This window comes from Dermochelys coriacea, chromosome 7 (genome assembly GCF_009764565.3).
Source record: "Dermochelys coriacea isolate rDerCor1 chromosome 7, rDerCor1.pri.v4, whole genome shotgun sequence".
Classification (NCBI taxonomy): Eukaryota; Metazoa; Chordata; order Testudines; family Dermochelyidae; genus Dermochelys; species Dermochelys coriacea.
Window position 1 is genome coordinate 11,450,330 of NC_050074.1, and position 17,898 is coordinate 11,468,227.

The 17,898-nt window shown below is 41.4% G+C and overlaps 1 long non-coding RNA gene across 1 annotated transcript in view; it reads left to right on the plus strand.

Annotated features, from left to right (window-relative positions):
- The first annotated feature begins 1,614 nt into the window (after positions 1-1,614).
- The window catches only part of LOC122461025, a 144,159-nt gene continuing 127,875 nt past the window's right edge, over positions 1,615-17,898 (plus strand). Inside the window, exon 1 of the long non-coding RNA XR_006282705.1 lies at positions 1,615-1,653. This is a non-coding gene — a long non-coding RNA (uncharacterized LOC122461025). The remainder of the gene's footprint in view (positions 1,654-17,898) is intronic.

Sequence of the window (17,898 nt, forward strand, 5' to 3'; positions counted from 1 at the left end):
TAAATTATCTTTCTCTAAGTGGGTATTGCACAATCCCTCCCACATATACCTAGCAGATCTGATTTTTTTTTGTACATATACACACAAAAATAGATCCAAATTCTATTAAGGTTTCTCCTTAAAGATAACAACATCTATCATTAAATTCTTGATCCTGCAAATGCCTATCTTTAGGCCTGTGAGAAGTTCCACTGAACTCATGTACTTGTAGTACATGTACATGCACTTGAAGTCATGTATATGCGTGAAAGTGTTTGCATGCACAGTAGGTTTTGATTGACTGACATTAAGGAGGATGATTTGTGTCCACTAGCTTTCTTTGCTATTGTGAATGTATTATTCATATTGCAGTAGCACTTAGAATTTCCAGTCACAGACCATTACCCCATGTGCTAGCTGCTGTACAAACTCTGAGCAAAAAGATGGCCCATTCTCCAAAGAGTTTACAATCTAAATAATGCCAGACTATTAAAAGGAACCCTATCAAGTTACTAATAGCCAAGATACTGTTATATTGTTATCAATATTGTTATAAAAATTCAGCGTTGTGTTTAAATCTCACATTGATGCTGGCATGTTTTTTTAAGGCCACATTTAATAAAGTTTGCAACTGTGCTCTGTTACAGCCAAGCCAGGCAGGAGAATGAGCTGAAGTTAACAAACCCTGAGCTGGTATGCACACATAGTAGCACCACACTGGCCCCTGAAAGAACACAGCTGGTGCATGGCAGGGCAGGAAACCTGCAGGAAGAAAAGTGCAGTGGTTTATGCCCTAGCTGAGGAACCTGGTTCCATTTATGGCTCTTCCCAGACTTCCTATGTGACCTGGGGTAAGTCATTTAGCTTGTCTATGCCTCAGTTCCCTCCATGTAAAATGGGGGTAATTGCGTTGCCCTGCCGTACAGGGATGTTGTGAGGATAGATATCTTAAAGACTGAAGTACTCGGATACCATGATAATGGGGGCCATATAAGTACCTAAGTTATACAGAAAGGAAAATACTACCTGTGTCATCTAAGGGTGGAAAGTGAATACAAATAATCAATAGACTGAACAATAAGATAGACTGTGCAAAGTCCATAAAACAAACTTCTACTGGAAAATGGTTTTGACCAGCCCAGATAAACTATCCTCTATCCCACAAATAAAGCCCTCTCTGCTAATTCGTGCTGACTGACTTCTAGCCTAGGGTTGTTCATTAAGCCACATCAACACCTGGTGCTAAGGGTGATTCCCAGCTCAAGTAGACACAATTATGCTTGCTCACATCAAGTTAGCACAGTAAAAGTAACAGTGTAGCAGAGGCAGCAGCAACAGCGCAGGCTAACTGTCTCAAGTATGTACCCAAGGGGTCCAGAGGATTTGTACTCGGGGCACTTCGGCTGTACCACTGCCCTCAGTGCCCATGTTGCCATGGCTACTCTACTACTTCAAGTGTGCTGACTTGGTGAGAACAAGCGAGTGTGTGTCTATTGGGGCTCGGAATGGCACCCCTGGCTCCAAGGGTAGACTACCCACAGATCTCTAGGCCCTCCCCCATTGGTTCAATCAGCATAAGTTTGTTTGAGGGAGGGGCTTCTTCTATAAATGGCTTGTCCTCCATGTTGGCCAAACACACAAGCCAAACAGCGTTCCTGGTGCAGAGTGGAACCGGTAAGGATTAAACAAGCAAAACCTAATAAATAGAGTAGGGGAAGCAATGTCATAAACTGGGATGGAGTGCTCACCCCCTCTTACTCTTAGTCAAAAAGAAATAAGGAGGGAAAGGAGTCCCTCTCCGCTTGTACTCCTTGGGATTGTCTGGGGCAGGGGAATTGCAGGTCATCTAGTCACAGATGTAAATGATTACTATTAGAAACCTGAAATGATGGTTTCTAAAAGAAACTATTAAGCTATTATAATGCTATTTACAAATTTGTGTTTTGTGTCTGTGATGGCTATTAATTCTGCTTGCTAGGGATGTTTTTGCAGCTTTCTTAAATTACAAATCTGAGTATCGTTCTCCCCCCCCCCCCCCCCCCCCCGTCCTTTTCTTCCACAAAACAAAAGAAGTGAATTAAATCCTTGTTTGGTTGAAATTTAAAACTTTGTAGATGGGTTCCCCCACCTGTGATTAATTTTAAGTTTTTCTTACTCAGTTGTCTGTTCTGCTGCTGCTGTAGAACCAATATAGGATTTCAGACTTGTGTTTGTTGTTGAGGATTTTGTTAAGAATAAAATTAAAAGTCTTTTTTTATTAAAAAGAACATCAGAGCTCCAAAATGAGTTTTAGTTTATGGGGATCCATAAATATGGTGTGATTAATATTTATATAATGGAAGTATTGGTGAATAGAAACTGATAAATGCTCTGATCAAATGTCTGATTGGTTAAGTTAAGAAAAAAATTGTGTAGTATGTCCCACCTTATTAATAAATACCAGGTTCTGCACCTTAACATTCATTTAGCCATTCACTCTAGGTGAAATCCTCTCTGTCAAGAGTTTTGTCTGAGGAAGGAGCTTACAATTTGCTCTGCTGTTTCTGACTGCATAAAGTGATTCAAACCTAGAAATAATATTTTCAAGCACAGTATAGTTGGGAATAACTCTTAGCTTTGTTGTAAAACTTAGCCCCTATACACTTTACAGCAAAGAGATTTTCTACTAATTAAACGAGTTTAGCAGGATATTTTAAAAATGATCTGGACAGTTATACAGACAATATAATCAGGAGTTACGGTAGTAAATATTAAATAAGCAATTTGGGAAGGGATATCAACTCACCTGCTTCAAGGCATAAGACAAACCCTACTTCTAAGAGATAAGGAGGAAACTTTCCTAGAGGGCTCGTTATCCACTACCCACCTACTTCACCTTTCATTGAAGCATCCAGTAGCAGAGACAGGATACTGGACTAGATTGATCTTAGGTTTGATCTGCTCTGGCTGCTCCTAAGTACTTTGTTACAGTTATGTCAGAAATATTAAAGTCAGTGAGCAAAATGGTTCAACAAAGCCAATGAATCAAGCGGTAAAACAATTTTTGTTATATTCTTATTTAGGATTGGAAATAAAGATCCATGCTGTATTTATAAGATCAGTAAAGATATTGTCTACTAATGCTGTTTGCAGTTAGCCTTGATTAATATAGTTTGTGATGACCTGGTAACAGGCAATAAAGAAATGTCCTGGATGGTAACTCCTCCTTCAGCTTCATTGACTGTATAAGATTTTACTAATGAGGCTGCAGTCTCAGGTGGAATTAGGTGCAGCTGATCTTGAGTGGCTGTGTTCATTCATGGAGAGGAGGACTCGGAGGGTGGTAGGGATTGTTTTAAATTTTCATGCAGAGATCTCCCATTTTGGTTGATGCAGGGATCTATCCTGTCTTCATGCTGATGATACATAGTGATGACTTTTTTTCCCTCCAACAAGTGAGCCATTATAGATTATCCCTTGGCCACTAGACTAACTAGGTGGCATTTATATTTGGTTGAACAGAGGAAGATCTTTCTCTTCCAGTGGCATAGGTTACATATGTTTATGTCCTGCCTTAAGTGCAGGGGACTGGACTAGATGACTTCTCAAGGTCCCTTCCAGTTCTATGATTCTATATGCAAGCACAGAGTATGAAGAATATTAAGGATAGGCTTTCCTCAATTTGTTGGACAGGGTGTGTGCCACAGAACTCATTGTGAAGCAGAAGTAACCCCCAAAAGAGCAAGCATACTACATTCTGTCTGAGCTGTTCTGCTTAAGCCGTCTTTATGGCATTGGCATCCACTCAGGGTGTTAAACTGGCTCTTGATAAACAGGTATAAAATAGAGATGGTATGTGAGAGAAGACTGTGGGGGAGCGAGTTGACCAAAAAAAAAAAAGTGTGGTCTGTTGTGTGTGTAATGAAATAGTTAAATCAGTTCCATGGGCAGCAAATGGAATTCTGCAGTAAGAGTGGATACCATAGAAGTGGAAATATAGACAGTGGCACATATTTATTGCTGAAATCCCTATAGAACTCATTAAAACATACAGCAAATTTCTCCTTGGCTTATTAGAGTATCTGCTGCTGAGTACCACAGAATATCATTGCTTGGGCTGTCACCAGGGCAAACCCACCTTTGACCACTGCAGTTTTACTAACTGATTTTTAACACCTACTTTGCAGAGTTTGCCGCTGGCCCAGCTTAAAGTCCCAACGGAGATAAATTATTTAATATTTTCCTTCCCCTGCCGGAGATTTATGGCTCTTGGTGGAAAAAATACTCTGGGCTTTGGAGTATGATGCCAAGTATCAGTTCTACAAAGATCCGTTACCAGGAGGAAAATTCATGCTGTGGTGCCAATAATACTCGGAATCTACTGCTGCACGTGTGCCCGTCTGCAGCTAAAATTCCCTGAGGAGGCTGGCAGTTTAGTTTAGCTTCTACTGTCCTGTCGCGGTTTGTTCCATCTGCTACTGCCGCTTCACTGACTAATCTGTGATCCTTCCGAAATAATAAGGGACGGTCAAACCCATTTTCCCAGATTTACAGCTCACTCCAAAATGTTGATTCTAAATTTAGAACCCACCTGAAAATTACAAAAGTCTAGAGTAAGGCCCCCTGTCTTGCAAAGATACTTGTACATGTTTAACTTTGTACACCATGAGCTTTCCCCATTGATTTCAATAGTGCTATTCACAGTATGTTAATTCGAGTATCTTTGAAGGATAAGGGCCTGAAGGAGAATTCAAATCATTTGAAGTTTGTGTTCTTTGGCACCTGCAAAATATGAATTCTAGGCTATTGCATGTTTGTTTTTTTTTAATTTATTCTGCAGTACACATCAAGAAATGGCAAGAATTATTTTCAAACAAAAACTTCATTAGTGCTTGTGTACATGACTCCACAGTCTGGACTTCGGAGCTGTGAATTGTAGAGAGCTCTAACTGCCCTGCGTCAACCTCGCTGGCACAAACTAAAAGGTGCTAGTTCTCTTAATGTAGTCCTGTTTGAAATGGGACTACTTCAGTGAGAACTAAGTATCTTTTGGTTTGTGTCTATGCGGGGCAGTTAGAGTGCAACACTTTATAGGGCTCTACAATTCACACCTCCCTAATCTGCACCATGGCATTGTGTAGACAAGCAGTTAGACATTGGCGTGTGTTTATTAAGCCTCCTTTGGGAAAACAAATTAAGGGAAAATGTTCCAAAATTTTACCAAATCCAAAGCTTTTAAAGAAAGAAGCCCTATAGGTTGTGTGAGAAGCAAATCTGCACCAGTTTCTCCCATCTATTAAATCTATTAAATCTAAATCTATTAAAGAAAACTGCAACTCTTTGGGGATGGAATGAGGAACGTGGGTCAAGGTTTTCAAGTGCTCAGCATCTGCCATTGGGATCATATTTTCAAAAGTGCTCAGCACCCAGCATTTCTCAATATGACACTTTGGCACTGAACATTTTGAAAATATGGTCACTTATTTTAGTGCCTAAATGGGAAGCTGAACTCTCTCTAAAAAGCTGACCTAGAATATAGGTATTACGGTTTGGGAAAAATCTGGTCCTTGGAGACCTCTAAAATACAGGGCCCCCCCAACCTCTCTTCCTGTGACTGTTCCTTCATCAAATCTTTTTTTAAATCTGTCAAGTCTAGCGAAATGGAAAAGTCAGAGTTGTGATAGCTTGGATTTTCCCCAAAGAAATGAGAAACAACTGCAAACCAGGCATTCGAGGATGAGATAGTAACACAGAGAATGCCAATGGCCGGGAGCAAGGGTCTGCAATAATTATTATAGATTTTTTTTTCAGAAGATCTTGTAGCACCATGTGAGGTGCATCTAGAATCTGTCAGAGGTAATGATCATGTGTTGTGTGTGTGTGTGTGTGTGTGTCTGTCAACTAGACCTCAGGATGAGTAATAAAACTATAACAACCTCACAGCAGAGGAAGAACAGCCAATTTGTAAAATCCGTTAGGAGGAGAGTGAGGATTCTCTTGATAAGCATAATGGAAAGTGACAGGGAAGTCGCATGGCAATATCTCATAGAAATGTATTATTGGAATCAAGTCCAGCTCCTGCACTGAGGCAGGACCAAGTGAACCTTGACCATTCTTGATGTGTGTTTGTCAAACCTTCTTAAAAACCTCCAGTGATTGGGATTCCACAACCTCCCTTGGAAGCCAATTCCAGAGCTTCTCTGTCCTTATAACTGAGAGAGAAAATTTTTCTTAATATCTAACCTAAATCTCCCTTGCTTCAGATGAGGCTCATTACTTCTTGTCCTACCTTCAGTGGACATGGAGAACAATTCATCACTGTCCCCTTTATAACAGCCCTTGACATATTTGGTAAATAATGAAGAGGACAGGTCATTGAGTCAGAACAATCTGGGTTGCTTGGTAAACTGGAGGCAAGCAAACAATATGTGTTTTCATACAGCTAAATGTAAATGAATGGGAACAAAGAATGTTGGCCATACTTATAGGATGGGGTACTATATCCTGGGAAGCAATGACTCTAAAAAAGATTTGGGAGACAGGAGGATAATCAGCTGAACATGCGACACAGTGGCCAAAAGAGCTAATGAGATCCTGGGATGCATAAATAGGGCACTTTTGAGTAGGAGTTGATAAGTTATTTAATCTCTGTATTTGGGACTGGTGTGATCACTGTTGGAATACTGTGTCCAGTTCTGGTGCCCACAGTTTGAGAAGGATGTTAATAAATTGGAGAGGATTCAGAGAAGAGCCACTAGAATGATTAAAGGAATAGAAAACATGACTTATAGTGATAGTCTCAAAGAGTTCAATCTATTTAGCTTAAAAAAGACAAGGTTAAGAGGTGATTGATTAATCTGTAAGTAGCTACATGGGGAACAAGTATTTAAAAATGGGCTCTTTAATCTAACAGAGAAAGGTATACCACAATGCAATGGCTGGAAGTTGAAGATAGACAAATTCAGAATGGAACTGAGGTATCATTTTTTGACAATTTACCAGGGGTTGTGGTGGATTCTCCATCATTGACAATTTTTAAATCAAGATGGGATGTTTTTCTAAAAGATCTGCTGTAGGAATTATTTTGGGGAACTTCTATGGCCTGTGTTATACAGGAGATCAGACTAGATGACCACAATGATCTCTTCTGGCCTTGGAATCTATGAATATTTTAAGACTTCTTATTAGGTCCCTCCCTCTTTTCTCAAGATTAAACATGCCCAGTTTTTTAAACCTTTTCTCGTAGGTCAGATTTTCTAAACCTTTTATCATTTTTTGTTGCTCTCTTCTAGACTTTGTCCAATTTATCCACATATTTCCTAAACTGTGGTGCTTAGAATTGGACACAGTATTCCGGCTGAGGTCTCACCAGTGGTGAGTGGAGTGGCACAATTATCTCCCATGTCTTATATACAATACTCCTGTCAACACATAATGATATTGCCCTTTCTTGCAACTTCTTCACACTGTTGACTCGTATTCAATTTGTGATCCATAAAATAACCCAGATCTTTTTCAATAGTATTACTGCTTAGCTAGTTATTCCCCATTTTGTGTTTGTGCATTTTTCCTTCCTAAGTGTAGTGCTTTGCACTTGTCTTTATTGAATTTCACCGTGTTGAGTTCAGACCAATTCTCCAATTTGTCGAGGTTGTTTTGAATTCTAATCCTGTCCTCCAAAGTGCTAGCAACCCCTTTCAGTGTGGTGTCATCTGCACATTTTATAAACGTACTCTTCACTCCGTCATCCAAATCACTAATGAAAATACTGAATAGTACTGGACCCAGGACTTGGTCCCTGTGGGACCTCACTAGATATGCCTGCTGGTTTGACAGCAAACCATTGATACCTACCCTTTGAGTTTTGTCTTTCAACCAGTTTTGCACCCACCTTATAATAATTTCATCTAGACCACATTTTCTTAGTTTGCTTTTGAGAATGTCATGTGGGACTGTGTCAAAAGCCTTATTAAAATTAAGACATATCACATCTACTCCCCCCCTCCCATCCACTAGACTAGTAATCTGTCGAAGAATTAAATGATGGTTTGGCATGATTTGTTTTTATATCTCTTATAATCTTGTTATCCTCTAGCTGCTTACAATTAATTACTTAATAATTTGTTCCAGTGCCTTTCCAGGTATTGAAGTTAGGGTGACTGGTCTATAATTTCCTGGTACCCCTTTGTTCACCTATTTAAAGAAAGGTATTTTTGCCCTTCTCTAATCCTCTAGGACCTCACCAGTCCTCCATGAGTTCTCATAGATAATTGCTAATGATTTGAGATAGTATCATCTAGTTCCTTAACTACCCTAGGATGAATTTCATCAGGATGAATTCCATTTCATCATGAAAGCACATGGGGGTGGTAACAGAGAATGGAAGCAGGTTTATAGAGACATGTAAAAGTGGATGTGGTTATACATACTGTCATTGTTCAGTCACTGGAGAGAGAGGCTGACAAGCCAAAGAATATCCTTGTCCATTGTAAAGCATAGGGTGTGTTTGTACTGTCATTGAGTCTTTTCCTTTGGGACGCATGACGTTACTCACACTTCCTTATGTGCCAGGAAACGGAAACAGAGTCAATGGACATATCATCTGCCTGTTGGAATATAACACATCCCATATGGTAAATGTAATGTGTGTAAACGGAAAAGAAGTTGGCTATCTTAGGATATTTCCTAGCAAAGTTTTATTAGAAGCTGGGGATAAGTGAAAGGATACAAAATGTTGGCATGAATCTGAATATCAAATTCAGATATGGATGAAATTTGGCAATTTCAGATGAAAATGAGCATTGGAAAAATCAAGTGTTTTTTGTTTTCTTACCTAGCTGCACAGTTATAGTTCTGAAAGAGCTGACTTTTGGATAAGAAAGAAATCAGGTGAAACATATTTATCCAAGATAAAATTCTTCCCCTGTGCTCATTCTATGGACCACATTTAGCAACTTTTTGGTCCTTACTAAATATATCTGAAGTTTTGGCAATATATCTTGTGTCAAGATGGAGTGATGGAGTTCTATGAACAAATGTGGGAGGTGTTATCAGTTGACATCTTGCAATCTTGTGAGCGTAGGTGAAAGTCCCAACCATTGAATACTAATGAATATAGAGGTTACAGTCAAAAGACCTGTGTTCTGTTCTCAGCTTTGTCATTGTGCAAAAGTCAATACTCCCTTGTGCAAGTCACTTCATCGGTCTACCTCACTTTTCCCTCTCACGATATTGTCTATTTAGATTGTAAGCTCTTTGGGACAGAGACTGTCTCTCACCATGTGTGTGTACAGTGTGTGGCACCATGGGGATAAAATGTAAGATGGGGCCTCTGGGTACGTCTAAAATACAAATAAGTAATAGTATAGTAATTCAAGAGGTTAGCAATAATATGTACAGACTTATTTCCAGAACCATAACTCTTCTTCAGCTGCTGCTGCAACATGGGACTTTCATATTTGATCTGATTACTTGTTCTCTGGTTACCAATCTATTCAAATCATCATCATCACCACTTGAATTTCCAAAGAGGGATTTTTTTCTGATAATGAGCTTGATGCATAGCAAGGCCTGCTTGGTTATCAACATAAACAGTTGTGCTGAGATTGATGTTGTCTGTGACTACAATTGAAATCGACTGGCTTGTTACACTTTCGCTGTGGCTTTTTTTTGTTTTTTTGTTTCAGGGAAGAAATGTACATAGGATCAAACAAACATGTTTTCTAAATTCAGCACATTGCACCAAGATCAACAATCTCTACCACCTCGCCATGTTATTGGTAGTTGCTGTGGAGCTTCTTCCTACTCAGTGATTAAGTCTTTATAAAGGCAAAGCTTTATAAAGCTAGATTATCTCTGGTTTGTTTGGAGAAGTACTTAAAAACACTGTATAAAAACAAATGAAAGGAAAAATCTTTGTTCTGTTGAAGTCAATGGCAAAACTCCTATTGACTTCACTGTGCCTACATGCATATTCCTGCTCAGTTTTATTTATTTTTCTTGCCTTCTTAAAGTTGTCAGCTGTTTTTCGTAAGGTATTTCCTGTAACTCCCATACATTTTTCAAATCAAATCTGGGTGGGAACATTTTCCATTCATTTGATTGTGTGGTGTGTATATGCAACGTGGCAAGCTAGAGTTGTAACCTGTAAAGCTAGAGTCCAAAATAAAAAAGTGGTATATTTTGTTTATATTTTGTTTCATTTTTTTAACATTACCCAGAAGACAGGAAATATTACTTCTGTGTTGTAAAGGCTCAATAATGTTTGCCTCAATAGCAATTTTTCTGTCAATAGTTTATAAAAAACCCATGCTGCAGAGGTCTTTTGCTGCTCACAAGTATTGACTTTTGTTGCAGCCACATATGCCAGAGTATTTTATATTTCCACTTTCAGTCCTCCCTGTGAGAGCCTTCAGCGAAGTGGGTCTTTCTCTGTAGATTTCTGACTTGGAGTTATATCAAATTGACTGACTTTTTTTTTTTCTTTTAAGTGGAGGGTTTCCAGACATTCAAGCCATGGGCAGTTTCTTCACTACCACCAAAAAAGAGTAGCTCAAGGGACCACTCTCCAAACTCTTGATGCTGACAATAGATAGACTATAAATGCAGCTATTCTGACAGGATACCTTTCATTCATCTTTTGGACCGTTTCCAACCCCCTCTCCCTGATTTAAACCACCAACTCTGCCTCTCCTTCATAGCAATGGTGTTGGCTATACCAATCTTCAGCTAGGCAGATGGGCAGACAGCCTCCAAGCAGTTCCCTAATGACCTGCTGGCAGGAGCTAAATCCTTATATAGCAGGATGATCTGAACCATCTCCCCAGAGGTCAGGTCCATGATATAATGTGGTATATGTGTATAGATGCAGTTTCAAAAGTAGAATTTTGGCCCAATAGATCAGAGCAGATTCCTAGTAGCTGGTGCTGTAACACTTTCCAAGACTATGCGACAAAAACTGATTGCTTTGGATGATTAAATGCTGGTAAAAATTTCCAAAAGGGCTCCTCTGTTTTGCATGAGATCATGTTCGTTTATATAATTTACTGTATTGCTTAATGTAATAGAGCTGGGGCGGGAAAGAGTGAGAGGACTTCAAATCATCTAATCCCCTGTGTAATACAGTTCTTTTTGCACATGTATTTTAATGCCTCAGGGTATGTCTACACTATGAAATTAGGTTGATTTTATACAGTCAATTGCATATGTCCCCACTAAGTGCATTAAGTCAGGGCGGGTTGCATCCTCACTATTGTGGCTAGCATTGATTTACAGAGCGGTGCACCGTGGGTAGCTATCCCACAGTTCCTGCAGTTTCTGCTGCCCATTGGAATTCTGGGTTAAGCTCCCAATGCCTGATGGGGCAAAAACATTGTCACGGGTGGTTTCGGGTACATGTTGTCAGTTGCTCCTCACTCCATGAAAGCAACGGCAGACAATCGTTTTGCGCCTTTTTTCCTGGGTTACCCGTGCAGACGTCATACCACAGCAACATGGAGCCCACTCAGATCACCGTCACTGCTGCTGTTGTGAGCATTGTAAACGCCTCGCGCGTTATCCTGGAGAATCGGGCTAAGAGACGCTAGCACGAGGAGGATTTTGATGAGGACATGGATACAGCTGTTCCTGAAAGCACGGGCTGTGGCAATTGGGACATCATGGCGGCAGTGGGGCTGGTTGATACAGCTGATTCTGGGCTCAGCAAACAAACACAGACTGGTGGGACCACATAGTGTTGCAGGTATGGGATGATTCATAATGGCTGTGAAACTTCCATGTGCATAAGGCCACTTTCCTGGAACTCTGTGAGTTGCTTTCCCCCACCCTGAAGAGCAGAAATACCAAGATGAGAGCTTCCCTGACAGTTGAGAAGCAAGTGGCGATAGCCCTGTGGAAGCTTGCAATGCCTAACTGCTACCGGTCAGTCGGGAATCAATTTGGAGTGGGAAAGTCTACTGTGGGGGCAGCTGTGATCCAAGGAGCAAATGCAATCACTGACGTTCTGTTATCAAAAGTAGTGACTCTGGGAAATGTGCAGGTCATAGTGGATGGCTTTGCTGCAATGGGGTTCCCTAACTGTGGTGGGGTGATAGACGGAACGCATATCCCCAACTTGGCACCGGACCACCTGCCAACCAGTACGTGAACTGCAAGGGGTACTTCTCAATGGTGCTGCAAGCATTGGTGGATCACAAGGGGCGTTTCACTGACATCAATATGAGATGGCCGGGAAAGGTGCATGATGCTCTCATATTTAGGATCTCTGGGTTGTTCTAGCAGCTGCAAGAAGGGACTTACTTCCCAGACCAGAAAATTATTATTGGGGATGTTGAAATGCCAATAGTTATCCTTGAGGACTCAGTCTACCCCTTACTCCCATGGCTCATGAAGCTTTACATGGGCAGCCTGGACAGTAGTAAGGAGCAGTTCAACTATAGGCTGAGCAAGTGCAGAATGATGGTAGAATGTGCCTTTGGACCTTTAAAAGTTCGCTGGTGCTGCTTCCTGACTAGGTCAGACCTCAGCGCAACCAACATTCCCATTGTTATTGCTGCTTGCTGTGTGCTCCATAATATCTGTGAAAGTAATGGGGAGATGTTTATGGCAGGGTGGGAGGTTGAGGCAAATCACCTGGTGTCCAGTTTTGAGCAGCCAGACACCAGGGTGATTAGAAGAGCACAGCAAGGCACGCTGCGCATCAGAGAGGCTTTGAAAACCAGTTTCATGGCTGGCCAGGCTTTGGTGTGACAGTTGTGTGTGTTTCTCCTTGATTCAAACCTGCCCCCTTTGTTGATTTTAATTCCCTGTAAGCCAACCACCCTCCCCCTTTCAAAATAAAGTAAATCTTGTTTTGAAACCATGAATTCTTTCTTTATTAATTAAAAAAAATGAGATAACGGACAAGATAGCCTGGGTAGGGTGGGGGAGGAGGGAAGGACAAGGCCACATTGATTTGTAGTGTGGCTACAATAAACAAACTGTTTGAATGAGAGCCTTCTGTTGCTTGGGCCATCCTCTGGAGTGAAGTGGCTGGGTGCCCGGAGCCTCCTCACTCGCGTTGTTGGGCATCTGGCTGAGGCAGATATGGAACTTGGGGAGGAGGGCAGGCGGTTATCCAGTGGATGCAGTGGGGGTCTGTGCTCTTGTTGACTTTCCTGCAGCTCCAACAGATGCTTCATCATCTCTGTTTACTCTCCCAACAGACGCTTCATCGTGTCCGTTTGCTCCCCCATTAGCATCAGCATCACATCCTGCCTTTGCTTTTCGTGCTCACTTAATTCTTTCCTGGCCTCTGCCACTGAATGCCTCCATGCATTAAGCTGTGCCCTATCAATGCGGGAGGACTGCATGAGCTCGGAAAACATGTCATCGTGAGTGCGGTTTTTTTCGCCTTCTAATCTGCGATAACCTCTGGGATGGAGATGATAGGGGGAGCACAGAAACATTTGCCCCTGGGGGGAGATAAAAAGGGAGAGGAAAATTTTAAGATGATGCATTTCTGAGAACAAAAGGGAGACTCTTTCACAGTGAATCAAGCAATTCACAGCAGACAGCAAATGTGCTTTAGGTACAAAGACACATTTTGCCTTTTATTCTGAGTGCCTGCCGGTATGGTGACACATCACTAATAGCTGGGCAACAGAATTCGGTTTCCAGGCAGCAATGGTAAGCCAAAGGGTATGCGGGGTTGGCTTCTTACGCCTTCATAACATGTGGGAATGGTTTCAAACTGCAGCACTCTCCTTTCCCAGAGCAAGCAATGGGTTGGGTTTCACATTTAAAAGGAGGGGTTGCAGTTTTCGGGTGGATATGCAGCACACACTTACCCCCACCCCACCGCATGGCTATTCTCCAGGATGATCGCTTCACCCCTCCCCCTGCCACGTGGCTATTCTCTGGAATGATCCCTTTTAGCCAAGCACAAACAGCCTAGCATGAACGGGGTCCTTTTACTGTTCCCTGACAAAAATTCTCCTATTTCAACCAGGTGACCATGAATGATAACACTTTCCTGAGGCTAACACAGAAAGATATAGACTGAATGTTGCTTGAATGCAACTAAAACCTAGAACCATTCGATGCCATGCTTTGTGCTGCAGTGATTCCAGACTACTTGCTACCGGCTTGGCATGATAAAGTGTCCTACCGTGGAGGACGAAATAAGGCAGCCCTCCCCAGAAACCTTCTGCAAAGGCTTTCAGAGTACCTCCAAGAGAGCATCCTAATTCTTCAGGGCAAATCAGACATTAAAAAGTATTGCTTTTAAACCCTGTACTGTAGTTACAAATGTGCACTTACCAGAGATGCTTCTCCGGGTTCAGGGTTGGGGATTCTGCCTTGGGAGAGTATTGGCTCCAGGGTGATGAAAAGGTCCTGGCTGCCGGGGAGAACGGATTCACCGCTTGCCTGCTGCAAATTCTCCTCCTCCTCCTCTTTCTCATCCCCAAAATCCTCTTCCCTATTGCATGAGACTCTCCCCTTGCAGGTGTCCATGGACAGTGGTGGGGTAGTGGTAGGGTCTTCCCCTAGAATGCCATGCAGCTGATCATAGAAGCCGCATGTATGGGGTTCTGACCCGGAGTGACTGTTTGTCTCCTTTGTCTTTTGGTAGGCTTGTCTGAGCTCCTTAACTTTCATGCGGCACTGCTGTGTGTCCCTATTGTAGCCTCTGTCCAACATGCCCTGTGAGATTTTGGCAAATATATTTGCATTTCTTCTTTATGATTGGAGTTTGGCCTGTCAAGGTTCCTTCCCCACTCTGAACTCTAGGGTAAGATGTGGGGACCTGCATGAAAGACCCCCTAAGCTTATTCTTACCAGCTTAGGTTAAAAATTCCCCAAGGTACAAACTTTGCCTTGTTCTTGAACAGTATGCTGCCACCACCAAGCGTTTTAAACAAAGAACGGGGAAAGAACCACTTGGAAACGTCTTCCCCAAAAATATCCCCCACAGCCCCTACACCCCCTTTCCTGGGGAAGGCTTGATGATAATCCTCACCAATTGGTACAGCTGAACACAGACCTAAACCCTTGGATCTTAAGAACAATGACAAATCAATCAGGTTCTTAAAAGAAGAATTTTATTTAAAGAAAAGGTAAAAAAAATCACCTCTGTAATATCAGGATGGTAAATACTTTACAGGGTAATTAGATTCAGAACATAGAGAATCCCTCTAGGCAAAACCTTAAGTTACAAAAAGACACAAAAACAGGAATATACATTCCCTCCAGCACAGCTTATTTTACAAGCCATTAAACAAAAGGAAATCTAAAGCATTTTCTAGCTAGATTACTTATTAACTTTACAGGAGTTGTAAAGCTGCATTCCTGATCTGTTCCTGGCAAAAGCAGCACACAGACAGACCAAACCCTTTGTCCCCCCCTCCAGATTTGAAAGAATCTTGTCCCCTCATTGGCCATTTTGGGTCAGGTGCCAGCGGGGTTACCTTAGCTTCTTAACCCTTTACAGGTGAAAGGATTTTGCCTCTGGCCAGGAGGGATTTTATAGCACTGTATACAGAAAGGTGGTTACCTTTCCCTTTATATTTATGACAGGCTTGCACAGATGCTTTTCCACGTACAGCAATTAGATCCAGTGTCTTCCTCTTGGTATATGCTGGAGCTCCTTTGCGATTCTGGGGGGGACTGCATAGTCACCTGTGCTGCTGAGTTTGCCACACTGACCAAACAGGAAATTAAATTCAAAAGTTCCCGGGGCTTTTCCTGTGTACCTGGCTAGTGCATCGGAGTTCAAAGTGCTGTCCAGAGCGGTCACAGTGGAGCACTCTGGGATAGCTCCCGGAGACCAATACCATTGATTTGCATCCGCACTACCCCCAAATTCAATTCAGCAAGGTCGATTTTAGTGCTACTCCCCTCATCGGGGAGGAATACAGAAGTCGATTTTAAGAGCCCTTTAGGTCGATGGAATGGGGTTGGTTGTGTGGACGCAGTCATTTTAAAATCGACCTAATGCGGCTAAATTCAACCTAACCCCATAGTGTATACCATGCCTTAGTTACAGTATTAGTCACTTTATTACCTAATTGGATCATCGTTACCTAATGATTGACTCAAATCCATAATCTCCCGATTTAGAGGGGAGTGTTTCAAAATAAGAAACTGGCTCTAGATCCAAATTGTCAAATGGCCCCTTTTTTTCAGTAATTGACCAAGCTAAACCTGGAGAACTTTGGAGTGTTCAAGAATCCTGCAACTCAGGCTCATCATTAGGCATATTGCAATGCCCATTGAAGTCACTGAGGGTCTTTCCATTGGCTTTGAAGGACATTGCATTGAGTCCTAGATAGTACCCCAAATTAAAAAACAGAGTAAAAGAACTAAAAAAGAGCCACTGTGGCTTAACATCCATGTAAAAGAAGCAGCGAGAGATAAAAAGGCATCTTTTAAAAAGTGGAAGTCAAATCCTTGTGAGGTAAATAGAAAGGAGCATAAACTCTACGAAATTAAATGTAAAAATGTAATAAGAAAAGCCAAAAAGGAATTTGAAGAACAGCTAGACACAAACTTAAAAGGTAATAACAAAATGTTTTTTAAGTACCTCTGATGCAGGAAGCCTGCTAAACAACCAGTGGGGCCCCTGGACAATCGAGATACAAAAGGAGCACTTAAAGATGATAAAGTCATCGCAGAGAAACTAAACAAATTCTGTGCTTCAATCTTCATGGCTGAGGATGTTAGGGAGATTCCCAAACCTGAGCTGTCTTTTGTAGGTGATAAATCTGAGGAATTGTCACAGACTGAAGTGTCACCAGAGGAGATTTGGGAATTAATTGAGAAAGTTAACAGTAACAAGTCACTGGGACCAGATGGCATTCACCCAAGAGTTCTGAAAAAACTCAGATGTGAAATTGCGGAACTATTAACTATGGTTTGTAACCTGTCCTTTAAATCAGCTTCTGTACCCAACGACTGGAAGATAGCTAATGTAATGCCAATATTTAAAAAGGGCTCTAGAGGTGATCCTAATTACTGGTAAGTCTAACGTCCGTACTGGACAAATTAGTTGAAACAATAGTAAAGAATAAAATTGTCAGACATATAGAAGAACATAAATTGTTGTGCAAAAGTCAACATGGCTTCTGTAAAGGGAGATCATGTCTTTACAAATCTATTAGAGTTCTTTGGGGTCAAGACACATGTGGACAAGGGGGATCCAGTAGACATAGTGTACTTAGATTTCCAGAAAGCCTTTGACAAGGTTCCTCACCAAAGGCTCTTATGTAAATTAAGTTGTCATGGGATAAGAGGGAAGATCCTTTCATGGACTGAGAACTGGTTAAAAGACAGGAAGCACAGGGTAGGAATAAATGGTAAATTTTCAGAATGGAGAAGGGTAACTAGTGGTGTTCCCCAAGGGTCAGTCCTAGGACCAATCGTATTCATAAATGATCTGGAGAAAGGGGTAAACTGTGAGGTGGCTAATTTTGCAGATGATACTAAACTCCTCAAGGTAGTTAAGACCAAAGCAGGCTGTGAAGAACTTCAAAAAGATCTCACAAAACGAAGTGATTGGGCAACAAAATGGCAAATTAAATTTAATGTGGATAAATGTAAAGTAATGCACATTGGAAAAAATAACCCCAACTATACATACAATATGATGGGGGCTAATTTACAACTATAACTAATCAGGAGAAAGATCTTGGAGTCATTGTGGATAGTTCTCTGAAGCTGTCCACGCAGTGTGCAGTGGCAGTCAAAAAAGCAAATGGGATATTAGGAATCATTAAAAAAGGGATAGAAAATAAGACCGAGAATATCTTATTGCCCTTATATAAATCCATGGTACACCCACATCTTGAATACTGCATACAGATGTGGTCCCCTCATCTCAGAAAAATATACGGGCATTAGAAAAGGACCAGAAAAGGGAAACTAAAATGATTAGGGGTTGGAATGGGTCCCATATGAGGAGAG